This window comes from Adiantum capillus-veneris, chromosome 8 (genome assembly GCF_014529385.1).
Source record: "Adiantum capillus-veneris isolate H3 chromosome 8, ASM1452938v2, whole genome shotgun sequence".
In the NCBI taxonomy this organism is placed as follows: domain Eukaryota; kingdom Viridiplantae; phylum Streptophyta; class Polypodiopsida; order Polypodiales; family Pteridaceae; genus Adiantum; species Adiantum capillus-veneris.
Window position 1 is genome coordinate 93659777 of NC_140938.1, and position 13060 is coordinate 93672836.

A 13060-nucleotide genomic window follows, 5' to 3' on the forward strand; every position below is an offset into this window, starting at 1 on the left:
CTATTGAGAGAGAGACAGAGAGGGGGAGGCAAAGTGAGAGAGACACTACAAGAGGCTATTCATATTAGCGACGCTCACACAGCGACGCTCAAAAAAAAATTTCCCGGCGTCGCTATGAGCGTCGCAAATTTACTTGTAAATTTGCGACGCTCATAGCGACGCCGACTGGGCTAAAAAAATAACAGAGAGCACCCAAAAACTCAGATCTCAGATTTGAGTTTTTCGGCGCCCTCAAGCAAGGAGCAGGTAACGCTCTCTCTCTCTCTCTCTCTTTCTTTCTTCTCCACACACACACACACACACACACACACACGAGGAGAGGAAGGAGAGCCAGGTATGCTCCTTCCCTCTCCTCGCTCTCATGTTCCCTTCCCCTCTTTCTCTCTCCCTCTCTCTCTCTCTCTCACACACACATACACACACACATAGTGTTTTTGAGAGAGAGAGAGAGAGAGTACAAATATAAACAAAAACGCACACACATACATAAACAAAGAATGCACACACACATTGAGAGAGGAAAAGAGAGAGAGAGCATGCATAAACAAAAAACGCACACATTGAGAGAGGAAAAGAGAGAGAGAACATGCATAAACAAAAAACGCACACATTGAGAGAGGAAAAGAGAGAGAAAACATGCATAAACAAAAAAACGCACACATTGAGAGAGAAAGAGAGAGAAACTAATTTAACGTCGTAGGAAACTAATTAAAATTAAAAGACCTAAAGATCTAGCCGACGAGGAGTTGAACTCAAGACCTATTATTCAAGAGGGAAATGGCATAACCAATCTATCATACTTGGCATGGGTGATAGAAAGGTTATACCATTTATCTCTTTTTATTGGCATACACATCCACACACGCGCACACACACAAGAAGAAGAGAGTTATAACGTCGTAGGAAACTATCCTAAAAGACGTTAAAGATTAGGTTAGATGTAGACTTACGTTAAATTAAATTTAGGTTTATTTAAGTTACATTAGATTAGATTTAGGTTTATTTTTAATTAGATTTACGTTTAGTTACGCTAGATTTAGCTTTACGTTATATTAGATTAGATTTAGGTCTCCATAGACTGCGATGCCTGCATGAAGCGGGTGAAGAAAGCTCTCAATGGAATAAAGGGTATTGCTGCCTTCACTCATGGTGGGCTCCGTCGATCCAAAAATACTGGTGAAATGTCTTCAGAAGATAGGGAAGAAGGTGGATCTTCAGGGCGGCAAGAGTCACTACATCCCCGACACAATGACCATCTAGACAATCTCTAGTCATTCAACAGCAACTTCAAAGTTAGTAACAAGAGCAAGAACGGTCTAAAGCGCCAATTGCTGTCGTCAGATGTCGATGGAGATGAGGCAGCGTCACCGCCGGAAGTTAACTCTCACATCTTTAGTGATGAGAATGCCAACTCTTGCCGAGTTATGTGAAAAATTATGTGTTAAATCAGTTTTAAGGTTCTTATAATCCCTGTTAGTTTAGTTCTTTGTTTTCAATATAACATAATTTACGTTAGATTTAGATTTATGTTATATTAGATTAGACTTAGGTTTATTTAGGTTTATTTAGGTTTACCCCCACACACACACACACACACACACAAGAAGAAGAGAGTTTTAACGTCGTAGGAAACTATCCCAAAAGACGTTAAAGATTAGGTTAGATGTAGACTTACGTTAAATTAGATTTAGGTTTATTTTTAGTTAGATTTACATTTATTTAGATTTACGCTTATTTACGTTAATGTCATAATAATCAATATCTAATTCTCCTAAATGATTTTCTCATATTAAACTGATCATTTAATGTGGGGAAGTGCCAAGGGAGAAAAAGCTAGAATATTGGTTAAGCTAGCAGACCGGCCACAGTAGGGATCCAAAGGAGGGAAAATAGGGACCCAAAGGGGGGGCCATCTGCAAAAGAGCCATGTGAAACAATGGGCCAAAAAGACCCTAAGGTTCAGCCCATTAAGACTTCCAAAATGCTAAGGTTCCAAAATTCAAAGGTTGTGTCCAAAGGTCAACCCTAGGAAAAATTGGATGCTTTGTGTGTGCCCTAAAAGTCTTTGCACATCCCTACATGGGAGGGGGCGAGCCCCAAAGCTAGGGGATGAGAGAGAAAGCCACACACACACACACACACAGGCTCTCTTTACACAAAGGGAATGAGGGACACATGTCAGCTCCCTAGGCCAGATGCCCACAAGGTGTGCCCAGTTCCTATTGGAAGACCCTTGAAGTGGACCAATGAGAATTAATCTAGAGTAAATCTAGTTTAATTAATTTAAAAACATTTAATAAAAGAAACCAATGAGAATTAAGTCTCCTAGAAGACTATTGGGCAGTCTCCCAAGGGGTCCAATGAGCATTCAGGAGCCCCATGGCTTGCCTGATTCCTATTGGCCAGGAGGCAAAGGGGTCCAATGAGAGTTTAGTTTAATTATTTAATTACCTAAAGCTCTCACAAAAGGGGAAAGGGGGACACATGTCAGAAGGCTATCACTTATGCTGCTTAATTCCTATTGGCTTGACCTGGGGAGGTCCAATGAGGCAAAAGGCAGACGTAATTAGCAGCTAGGGCTCGCCCAAGAGAGAGGGGGGGCTGATTTTTGCTTGGCATTGACACACACACTCTCACACTTGACCATGTGTGAAGGGAAAATACTCTATCTCCTCCCAAGCTTTAATGGAGAGCTCATCACCTACTCCAAGCTTGTGAGATAGAAGCCTACATCAACACTCTCTTGGCATATGGATGCAAATCCAACCAAGAGCCAAGCTTCAATGCATGCTCATCTTCTCTACCAAGCTAATTACTAAGCTAAGCTATGCTAATATGAGTGATTATGTGAGGAGATGTACATCTTTCTCGTAAGATACTTCTTTTTCTTCTCAATCTACTCTCATACCCTGCTAGCTCTCACCATCTTCGAAGGTGTGTGAGGTCTTGGGTCTGAGAACGGGGATAATTCAAGTTGTGTTTGATTAAGTGTTAGGCTTGGTGTATGAAGCTTCCATCTTCATTGCACTAGCTAGTCTTGAAGGAACACAAAGAATTGTATTGTACAATGTCTCTCTTGATGGGAGAAACCATAATACAAAGCCTTTTGGAGGGGGGGACCGGCTCCATGCAAATCCGGTCCTCAACTGTTGTCAATAGCTTAATTTCTCTCTCTTTTGAAAGTATTGTCGATGCTATCTAACTAGGTGTTATGTTTTTTGTTGCTCTCTCCACCCAAGCACTCTTGTAATTCTCATTAGGAATCTATTCTAATGAAATGCCCACTATGTTCATGCTAATTTCCGCTACACATAAGATTATAGGCCATTAAATGTTACACGTTAGATCGAGTCCACACAAGAATTACTTACGGTTTAGGGTTTAGAGTTAGACGAACAGTGAAAAGATCTACTGTGAAAAGATGTTAAGATGCTGTGAAGTGCTACAGCTAGAGAAGAGGCAAAGGGGTTTTGTCCACTACATGCAGTATCATGTAGACGTGGGTCTGTAGATTTCTTGTACCCACAAATATAGGTATTGACCAATAAAGACGAGATTATAACCCGGTGGTTCTGATCTCCGTGCACCTCTAGACCGAGGTGTGCGGGAATTGGACATGACTAGAGAATGTGAGGTAAAGAGAGAGAGAGAGAGAGAGAGAGAGAGAGAGAGAGAGAGATAAGACGAAGAATGCCAATAGAATATTAAATTTGTTGTCCAGGTTATAAGATTTTTATCCTCATTATGAGTAGTGACGAGGATGTGGGACCGTCCAACCGAAACACCTATCTCTCAACGAGGGTCTTATGTCCTTGTAATCAATGCAAGCATGCTATGCGACGGACAAGACGTGTTTCTTTGCAGCCCGTTCGCGAATTTGGCGAGTTCGATCCATCTATTATAGATCGAGTTGTTGCCAATTATAACTCGTCGGACTCTGACGCTGGCCAACAAGCAGCAGTCTTGCAACCCAATAGACGTGTTCGCAGGCGCTTTGGTCAAGCAGCATATGTGAGGCCACAAGATGTAGCCTCTGACATCTCGGGGGATGATCATGCAGAGCACATTCCCAACGAGGCAGTGTTTGAGCCCGAGATTGATGAAATGATCGAGACGATCATGGATTCAAAAAGGCTTATCTATGATGATATGAAAAGTGAAGCCGATACGCCATTGTATAATGGAGCACGTATGTCTAGATTGATAGCACTCCTGGTTCTTCTCAACATGCAGGCAAAGTTTGGATGGAGTGACACTAGCGTCACAGCGCTTTTCAGGTGATCTATTACAATTAGTTTACTTTAATAAAACTCTAAATGTATAATGATCTGATAGATTTTTACACGACTGTATCGTATTTTTATGTCGTGTAGATTGCTTAAAGAGCACATACTACCAGCTGACAATGTGATGCCAGATTCCCGAGATGAAGCAAGAAAGATTTTGCGAAACTTGGGGATGGATTACAATTCTATCCACGCTTGTCCTAATGACTGCATTCTTTTCAAAGGGGAATACATAGACATGGAGAAGTGTCCGAAATGTGATTCCGAAAGATATCGAGTAGATCTCCACGGGACAAAAATTCCACAAAAGGTTTTGCGACATTTTCCTCTTCTTCCTCGCATCAAGCATTTCTTCGAATGTAAGTCCATGGCCGCCCTAGCATCATGGCATGAGGAGAATAAATCTTTGGATGGTGTCCTACGAATTCCTGCAGATTGCGCAGCCTGGAAACATATAGATGGAACATGGTCGGATTTTGCCAGGGAAGCTCGAAATTTGCGCTTAGGCCTGGCTATGGATGGCGTAAATCCATTTGGTCAAAGATCAACTACAACATTCCCCCGTGGTTGACTACGAAGAAGGGGCACCTATGGCTAAGCTTGATTGTGCCAAGGCGATATAAAGTGGGGAATATGGATGTGTATCTTCGTCCACTATTGGAAGAGCTACAACAATTGTGGATTGGCATAGAGGTGGTGGATATGAGCCGACACATAGGACGACGGAATGCTTTGATCAGAAGCATTCTAATGTGGACCATGCATGACTATCCGGGGCTAACAGAATGCTCAGGTGATCTATTGACACTCCTCACTCAGACACTGTAAATCTTGTTTTTTCCCATAGTTGATCTATTATCATGTGTATACATGTAGGGCTTCAAACAAGCGGATACAGAGCATGTGTCACGTGTGGACCTAGACTGAATGCACGTAGGGCGCCCTCATTGAAGAAGCAAATCTACGAAGGTCATCAAGCGTATCTTCCAGAGAATCATCTGTTACGCGACAGCTTTTTGGGAAGAGAGCCACCAAGGATGTCTGCACAAGCATGGTTAGAGCAGAAGGAGATGTGCGATGACGGATTGCCTCCAGGGATGAAGAGACTATCTCTATGGTACGAGTTACCATACTGGCCCCAACTCATGATCAATCACTTGCTCGATCCAATGCACATATTCAAGAATGTGGGTAATCTACTATGGGACCATCTGACCGGCAAGAAAGATACTTTGGGAGCCAGAGTTGACCTTAGAAATGTGGATCGTATGGAGCAATATTGGCCGCAAACAGCGTCTGATGGATCGATAAAACTCCCTAAAGCACCATGGATTTTCACAGGAGCCCAAGAACGCAAAGTAAAAGAGACCATTCGATCTTTGCGGACCCCCACTGGCGTAATGCACTCGCTCCGAACGTGTTTTACTAAAGAAGGAAAGCTTACCGGTTTGAAGTCACACGATTGGCATAAAATGTGTCAGGTACGTTCATAGTGGACTTTAATATCATTGCATAAAATGTGGACTTTAATATCATTGCTGCACATACTTTACAGTTTATTTTACCGGTTGCCATTGAGGGATGTTTGTCTCTCGACATCCGTAACACAATCTACAAACTTGCAAAGCTGGTGCAATGGATCTCACAAAAGGAGATCAACGTAGACTCCATACCATTCGCCAAACTAAATGCTGCGGAGCTTGTGTGCATGTTTGAGAAACATTTTCCTACTACCATGCTAACCATTCAGGTGCATCTTCTTGTTCACATAGTTGATGAGGTGGAAATAGCTGGCACAGTTCATTCCAGATGGATGTTCTTCTTAGAACGTTTCATGAAAACGCTTAAGGGATACGTGCGTCAAAAGGCACATCCGGAGGGTAGCATGGCAGAAGGTTGGTTGGTATCAGAGTCCCTAGTGTACATTGGAGAGTGGCTAGACGGATTTGATAAAGCCCGGGACACGCTATGGCGAACCATAGATGATGAGCGCATATCTGGGATTGTCATGTGCAATCTCGGTGTTGAGAAGAAGATGACGGAAGATAGAGGCTAAAATCAACCGATTTTGCATGCTTCACAATCCAGTGATGCAAAAGTGGATTTCACAATATGAGGATGCAAAGCAAGAGCGACAAAAGGGCACGAATCGAGTGGAGACGGGGAAGATGACCACCGATGCACTATCCGACGGTTCTGGAGAGCCTACCAACCTTCATGAGCTTAAGATGGTTGCACAACCAATTGAAAAGCGCACAACAATGCGGTGACGAAGTGACTGAGGAAGAGTGGGAGTACTCTTGGGGTTACGCGACCAAGGTAAGTTTGCAATGTACGACTAGCTAGTGACTTTATTTCTAAACGTTTGAACGGCCACTCATAATCTTTGTTCGTTGTAGTATAACTCATACACAGCAGCATGGTGTAAAGGTCGACATTTTAGGGTGGAACGAATCGACAAAAAGCGTTTTACTCAAGATTGTGGAATCATGGCAAAATTTGAACAGTCTAGTCGACGACGTTCCTCTGATGCAGATCCTGTGGTGGCGGAACTCACTTACTTCGGCACGCTGCAAGAGATTTTGAGGATCAATTACAGAGGATTTTTTGTCGACTTGTTCGACGTGCAATGGTTCAAGATAATCATGGAGGGTCGCAACGCTACTGTGCGTAGAGGAGAGTCTGGTTTTCTTGAGGTGGATTCTACTAAGAAATGGACTGACCTAAGAGACACTTTCGTACTACCCGAGCATTGTGAACAAGTAAGTATGTAAATAGTTAACATCCCCCTTTTACAAGTTATGTGCTTGAAATCTCTCATGTAAGTTATGTGGCTCTGGCAGGTAATATTTCATCCTACAAAGTCTACATCAAACTGGTGGTACGTCATAGAGGTAGCCCCTCATAGTGCAAGGACGTATGAAGGCTACCATGTGCCAATCACAACGGCATCAATGGAGGAGATTAGAGAAGATGCTCAATCAGAAGCCGCTGCGGTGGTGCCAGACGAGCATCAAGATGCTACTACTCTATATGGGGTGCATGCAGAGGAGCTACAAAATGAAACAGAGGATATGTGTTTAAACGGAGAGCTCTATATAGATATAGGAAGTTATGCTGAGTTATGCGAGGATGAGAGAGAGATCTCTTAAAGCCACAAATATTGTATTTGAACAATTTTGCTCCGTGTTGTAAAAGCTCTGGCTCTCTAAGTACCTTCCATGGTGTATAACGCTCTTTTCTACTCGCGCTCACATCTTTTGATTGAAAATTCTGAGTTTTCGACTTGCCTCTTCTATCACTCAATTCATTGCATCATTGTATTTATATGCGTCATTACGTCATTGTATTTAATGGTCTTTGTGTCATTGTCTACTCTATTCATTCAATATTAAGTTTAAATATTCGTGTGTTTAATGCAGGTATGGATGATGAGGAGTTTCTTTCTTCTTTGTCACCGCAGCAGAGACAGTGGTACGTGGAGCGTCATCGCTCTGGCGCATCATCGCGCGTTCCTACTCCATCCGCATCTCCCTCTCTTTCGGAGCATTCGGCGCGCTCCGAAGCTTCGGCGTCGACGAGACGAGCTTCACACTCGTCTAGACACCGGCGCTCTAGTGGTGGCGGTGGCGGTTGTTGTGGGGATTCCGCCACCGATGCCTCCACACCGCCTCGTGTTCGACGAGGCTCTTTACCCTCCCCTTCTTTGCCCGCCCCCACACCAGCCACAGCATCGCCATCTATGCCAGGTTTTGCACGGCTGACTGTTCCTAGCAGCTACACGCCTCTACCTACTCCGCCAGGAGCCACCCCACTCGACACTCCTCGCTTCGGGGCCCAGACGCCGGTGGAGACACCTGACGTCCGTACCCCCATTGACACGCCGCTAGAGACCCCTGCCGCGACACCCAGGTTCACGCGTCACCGGCCAGAGGGCTTGCCTTACTCCGTCGACTTCAGCGGCGGCATCATCATGGATGATGACGGCAAGAAGGTGGTCTCGCGCATGCATGGTCTTTGCTCTCAGCTGTTTAGACACTACATACTAAACAAATGGAGTGAAGTACCAAGTGATTTAAAAAATAGAGTCATCAGCATACTTTATGATGAGTTTCCCGTTCCAACATGGGATCAACGCTTCAATGAAGACCTGATGAAGATTCGAATGCGCGAATACTGCAAACACAAGCGTTCCGAAGTGCAAAAAGCAATCAAGCATGGGTGGAACAGGCCTGATTGGCTGGCCAAAGAAGATTGGAAGAATGCGAAGAAAGCAGCGCGCTAGAATCCCGACAAGTGGAAGCAACAAAAGGATGCAGCCAGAGCGCGAGTAGAGGCAGGGAGCTCGCACCACTTGGGGAGCGGTGGATGGGCATCATTTGAGGCCGATTTTGTAAGTGTTTTTGCATTGCTCTTTATGTTCGATAGTTTAGGGTTTATGAGTTTTTTAATTCTAACATAATGAATTCTTTGTATTTTTTGACAGTGGTCGATGACAGGATGTGATCCCACACCGTACGAGCGTGAGTACGCAGGCAGGAAGGGCTTAAACGCCCTGATGGACATTCTCAGTTCTCGCAGCGGCATGGTTAGTATTAGGGTTTACTCTTTTCTATTTTTTGTATTGTTTTATAAATGTCGTTATATGTTTATACTTACTGAAAGCTGTCTTATTGTCTTTTTTTGCAGAATCCGACAGATACGCCGCTTGGACGCGATGAGACGTCTGACTAGACGACGTCAGTTTAGCCGTAGCTAGATAGCATTAGTTTAGGGTTTCTCATGTATCATGAAACGGATTTTATACGTCTTTTTGAACCATGTATATTATTACATTTATCACCGCAGTTCATTTTGCCAATCAATTCTTTATGCCTATGATGTTGTACAATTGTCATTATTACATTTGCCAATCAATTCATTTTGCCTATGATGTGTACAATTGTCAATTTTATGCTTGTCAATTTTGCAAACAATGCGTCTTGTGGGTGACTATTTTGGGTCTATTATCTACCCTTGCACTTTTTTAAAAAAGTGAATCAAGTACAATATGGTTGATGGGTGGCAGGGCATTCAATGCCCTGTCACCAAAAAAAAATTCTCTCGGGCGTCGCTATAACCGTCGTTATTTATGGCTCTGTAGCGTCGCTATGAGCATCGCTATAGACTTCTGTGTAAACGTCGCTATAACCGTCGCTATGAGCATCTCTATATAGCGACGCTTATAGCGACGCCTATAGCGTCGCATATAGCGACGCTCTCGTAGCGACGCTATTAGCGACGGTTTTAGCGACGCCGGGGTTTATAAAAACCCAGTGTATTTCCGTCGCTAACAGCGTCACAAGAGCACACAACCTCTTGTAGTGAGAGACAGAAGAGAGCAGCAGGAGGAGATGATCGTGTGTGTGTGTGTGTGTGTTGGGGGGGGGGGGGGGGGGGGGGGATCAATGTAGACTGGTCACTGAAAGTTTGAAACGAGCTAGTTGAGGCCGCCCAAGCCATGGCCACTGCAAAAGAGGGTGACATCTACAGATTTGGGTTTTGAGCCCACAACATATATGTCGATTCAATAGTTTTCTTGCTAAGCTAGTAGAATATTGTATATTTTATTTGTTGTGTGAACTGCACGAGGTTAGCAACGCTCAAGGTCTTGGGACAATCTGAACCCACCCTTAAGATTGAAGAATTAGTGTGTATCAAGTGTGTTAGGATGGGAAGACTATTGTGGATTTTCTCGCTCCTCACACCAGTGAAAGGCCGAGGGGAGACTGAATCCTCGATCCTCCTCCCATCCAACCTATTATAGGAGAGCCCATGGCCCTTTGCTATAACATTTGATGGCCTAGTAACTTGTGTGTAGCGGAAAATAGCATGAACATAGTGAGCATTTCATTAGAATAGATTCCTAATGAGAATGACAAGAGTGCTTGGGTAGAGAGAGCAACATAAAGTATAACACCTAGTTAGATAGCATGAAGAATACTTCAAAAGAGAGAGAAATTAAGCTATTGACAACAATTGAGGACCAGATTTACATGGAGCCGGTCCCCCCTCCAAAGGGCTTTGTATTATGGTTTCTCCCATCAAGAGAGACATTTTACAATACAATTTTTTGTGTTCCTACAATACTAGCTAGTGCAATGAAGATGGAAACTTCAAGCACTAAGCAAAACACTTATTAAACACGACATCAATTCCCTCACGGTCTCAGACCCAAGACCTCACACACCTTCGAAGATGGTGAGAGCTAGCGGGGTATGAGAGTAGATTGAGAGGAAGAAGGAGTAGTCTTACGAGAAAGATGTACATCTCCTCACATAATCACTCATATTAGCATAGATTAGCTTAGTAATTAGCATGGTAGAGGAGATGAGCATGCACTGAATCTTGGGTCTTGGTTGGATTTGTATCACAAAGCCAAGAGTTGTTGGTGTAGGCCTCCCTTCTCACAAGCTTGGAGTAGGTGATAAGCTTTCCATTAAAGCTTGAGAAGGAGAGAGAGTCTTCTTGCTTCACACATAGACTTGTGTGTGAGTGTGTGTGATAATTGCCTTCAAAAAATCAATCCCCCTCTCTCTCTTGGTCGACCCCTCTTGCTATTTGCTCTTGCTAGCACCTCATTGGACCTCTCCCAGCTTAGTCAATGAAAGTTAAGTAGCATAAGTGATAGTCTTCTGACATGTGTCCCCCTTTCCCCTTTTGTGAGAGCTTTAAATAATTAATTAATGCAAGTAAACTCTCATTGGACCCCTTTGTCTCCTGGCCAATAGGAATCATGTAAGCCATTGGGTTGTTGAATGCTCATTGGACCCCTTGGGAGACTGTCCAATAGTCTTCTAGAGAGTTTAATTCCTATTGGTTCTTTTATTAAGTGTTTTTCAATTAATTAAACTAGATTTACTCTAGCCTAATTCTCATTGGTCCACCTCCATGGCCATCCAATAGGATTTGGGTACACCTTGTGGGCATCTGGACTAGGGAGCTGACATGTGTCCCTCATTCCCTTTGTGTAAAGGGAGCTTGTGTGTGTGTGTGTGTGTGTGTGTGTGTGTGTGTGTGTGTGTGTGAGTTTCTCTCTCATCCCCTACTTCTTGGGCTCGCCCCTCCTTTGTAGGACTTGGGAAGACTTTTTTACACACATACAAAGCATCCAAATTTCCTAAGCTTTTGACCATTGGACACAACCTTTGAATTTTGAAACCTTAGCATTTTGGAAGTCTTAATGTGCTGAACCTTAGGGTCTTTTAAGCACATTGTTGCACATTGCTCTTTTGCAGATGCCCCCCCCTTTGGATCCCTGTTTTGCCTCCTTTGGATCCCTACTGTGGCCGGTCTGTCAGCTTAACCAATATTCTAGTTTTTTTCCCCTGGTACTTCCCCATATTAAATGACCAGTTTAACATGAGAAAATCATTTAGGAGAATTAGATATTAGTTATTATGAAATTATCTCTCTCTTGAAATCATAGTCGTCCTTGAATATGTGGTAGAGATGATAAAGAATATTCATTAGTCCTTTTCCTAGCGATTAGAGGATCCCTATGTTACCCTACGACATCGTTCCAGAATGGATGACTAGTCCATTTGGCGCTTGAGAGCCTAAGCTTCCGCAAGCATGTCTGCACATTAATCCTATCAATCTTCCATAGTAGAGTGGCAAGCTCTACTTGGTATTTGGGAGACGTCGTCTCTGCAAAATTGATCTAATCATGCATACTACTTCATTTTTGTGCACAATAAAGAAAAAGAGAGTCCTATAAAACAAAAACTTTGTTCATTTTAAACATTTGTACATTTGCTTACTCTAGGGTAGCATTGTAATCATTGACAAGGTTTAGGTTATCCTTTAATTGTATGCCTTGCATCCATCTAGCATCTTCATAGGGATAATTCTTAAACTTAATAAGATATCATCGGATAGTCTTACCGCCTCTTAATACCTCGTCTTCATGTCGGAGAATGGACTCGGGCTACATCACCTCTTCTTGGTCCTCGATCTTCGGTGGGTCTTCAATCGTTGGTTCTTGAGGTGGCTCTCCTTTGTAAGGCTTTAGTAGGCTCACATGGAAAGCATTGTGTATGAGCCAATGGCTGGGCAACTTGAGTTGATTGGCCAAGTCATTGATTGGCCTAAGAATCTGGAAGGGACCATATTACCTTTTTTCTAACTTAGCATAGTACTTTTGGTGTCCCGTAGGATTCTTGCCCGTCGTGTGCCTTTATCGAGCCTTGGGAAATTTGAGTAAGACCCAATCATTTTCTTTAAAGACTTGGGCTCTTTTGTGCTTATCAGCAGCAGCCTTTCGCCTTTGCTATGAGATAGAGATAGTATCCTTAATCTTTTGGAAAGATTCTTGTACGTCTCGGCTATACTCATCTGCAACGAAGCTCTTACCGTGTACCTTAAGTAACAAGAGACTTTTGATCTTCACTCAATTACCTCGAAATGTGCTTTTCTCGTGGAAGTATGTACAATGTTATTGTAGGCATACTCTGAAACATTTAATGGCCTAAAAACTTATGTGTAGCGGAAATTAGCATGAACATAGTGAGCATTTCATTAGAATAGATTCCTAATGAGAATTACAAGAGTGCTTGGGTGGAGAGAGCAACAAAAAGCATAACACCTAGTTAGATAGCATCAACAATACTTTCAAAAGAGAGAGAAATTAAGCTATTGACAACAGTTGAGGACCGGATTTGCATGGAGCCGGTCCCCCCTCCAAAAGGCTTTGTATTATGGTTTCTCCCATCAAGAGAGACATTGTACAATAC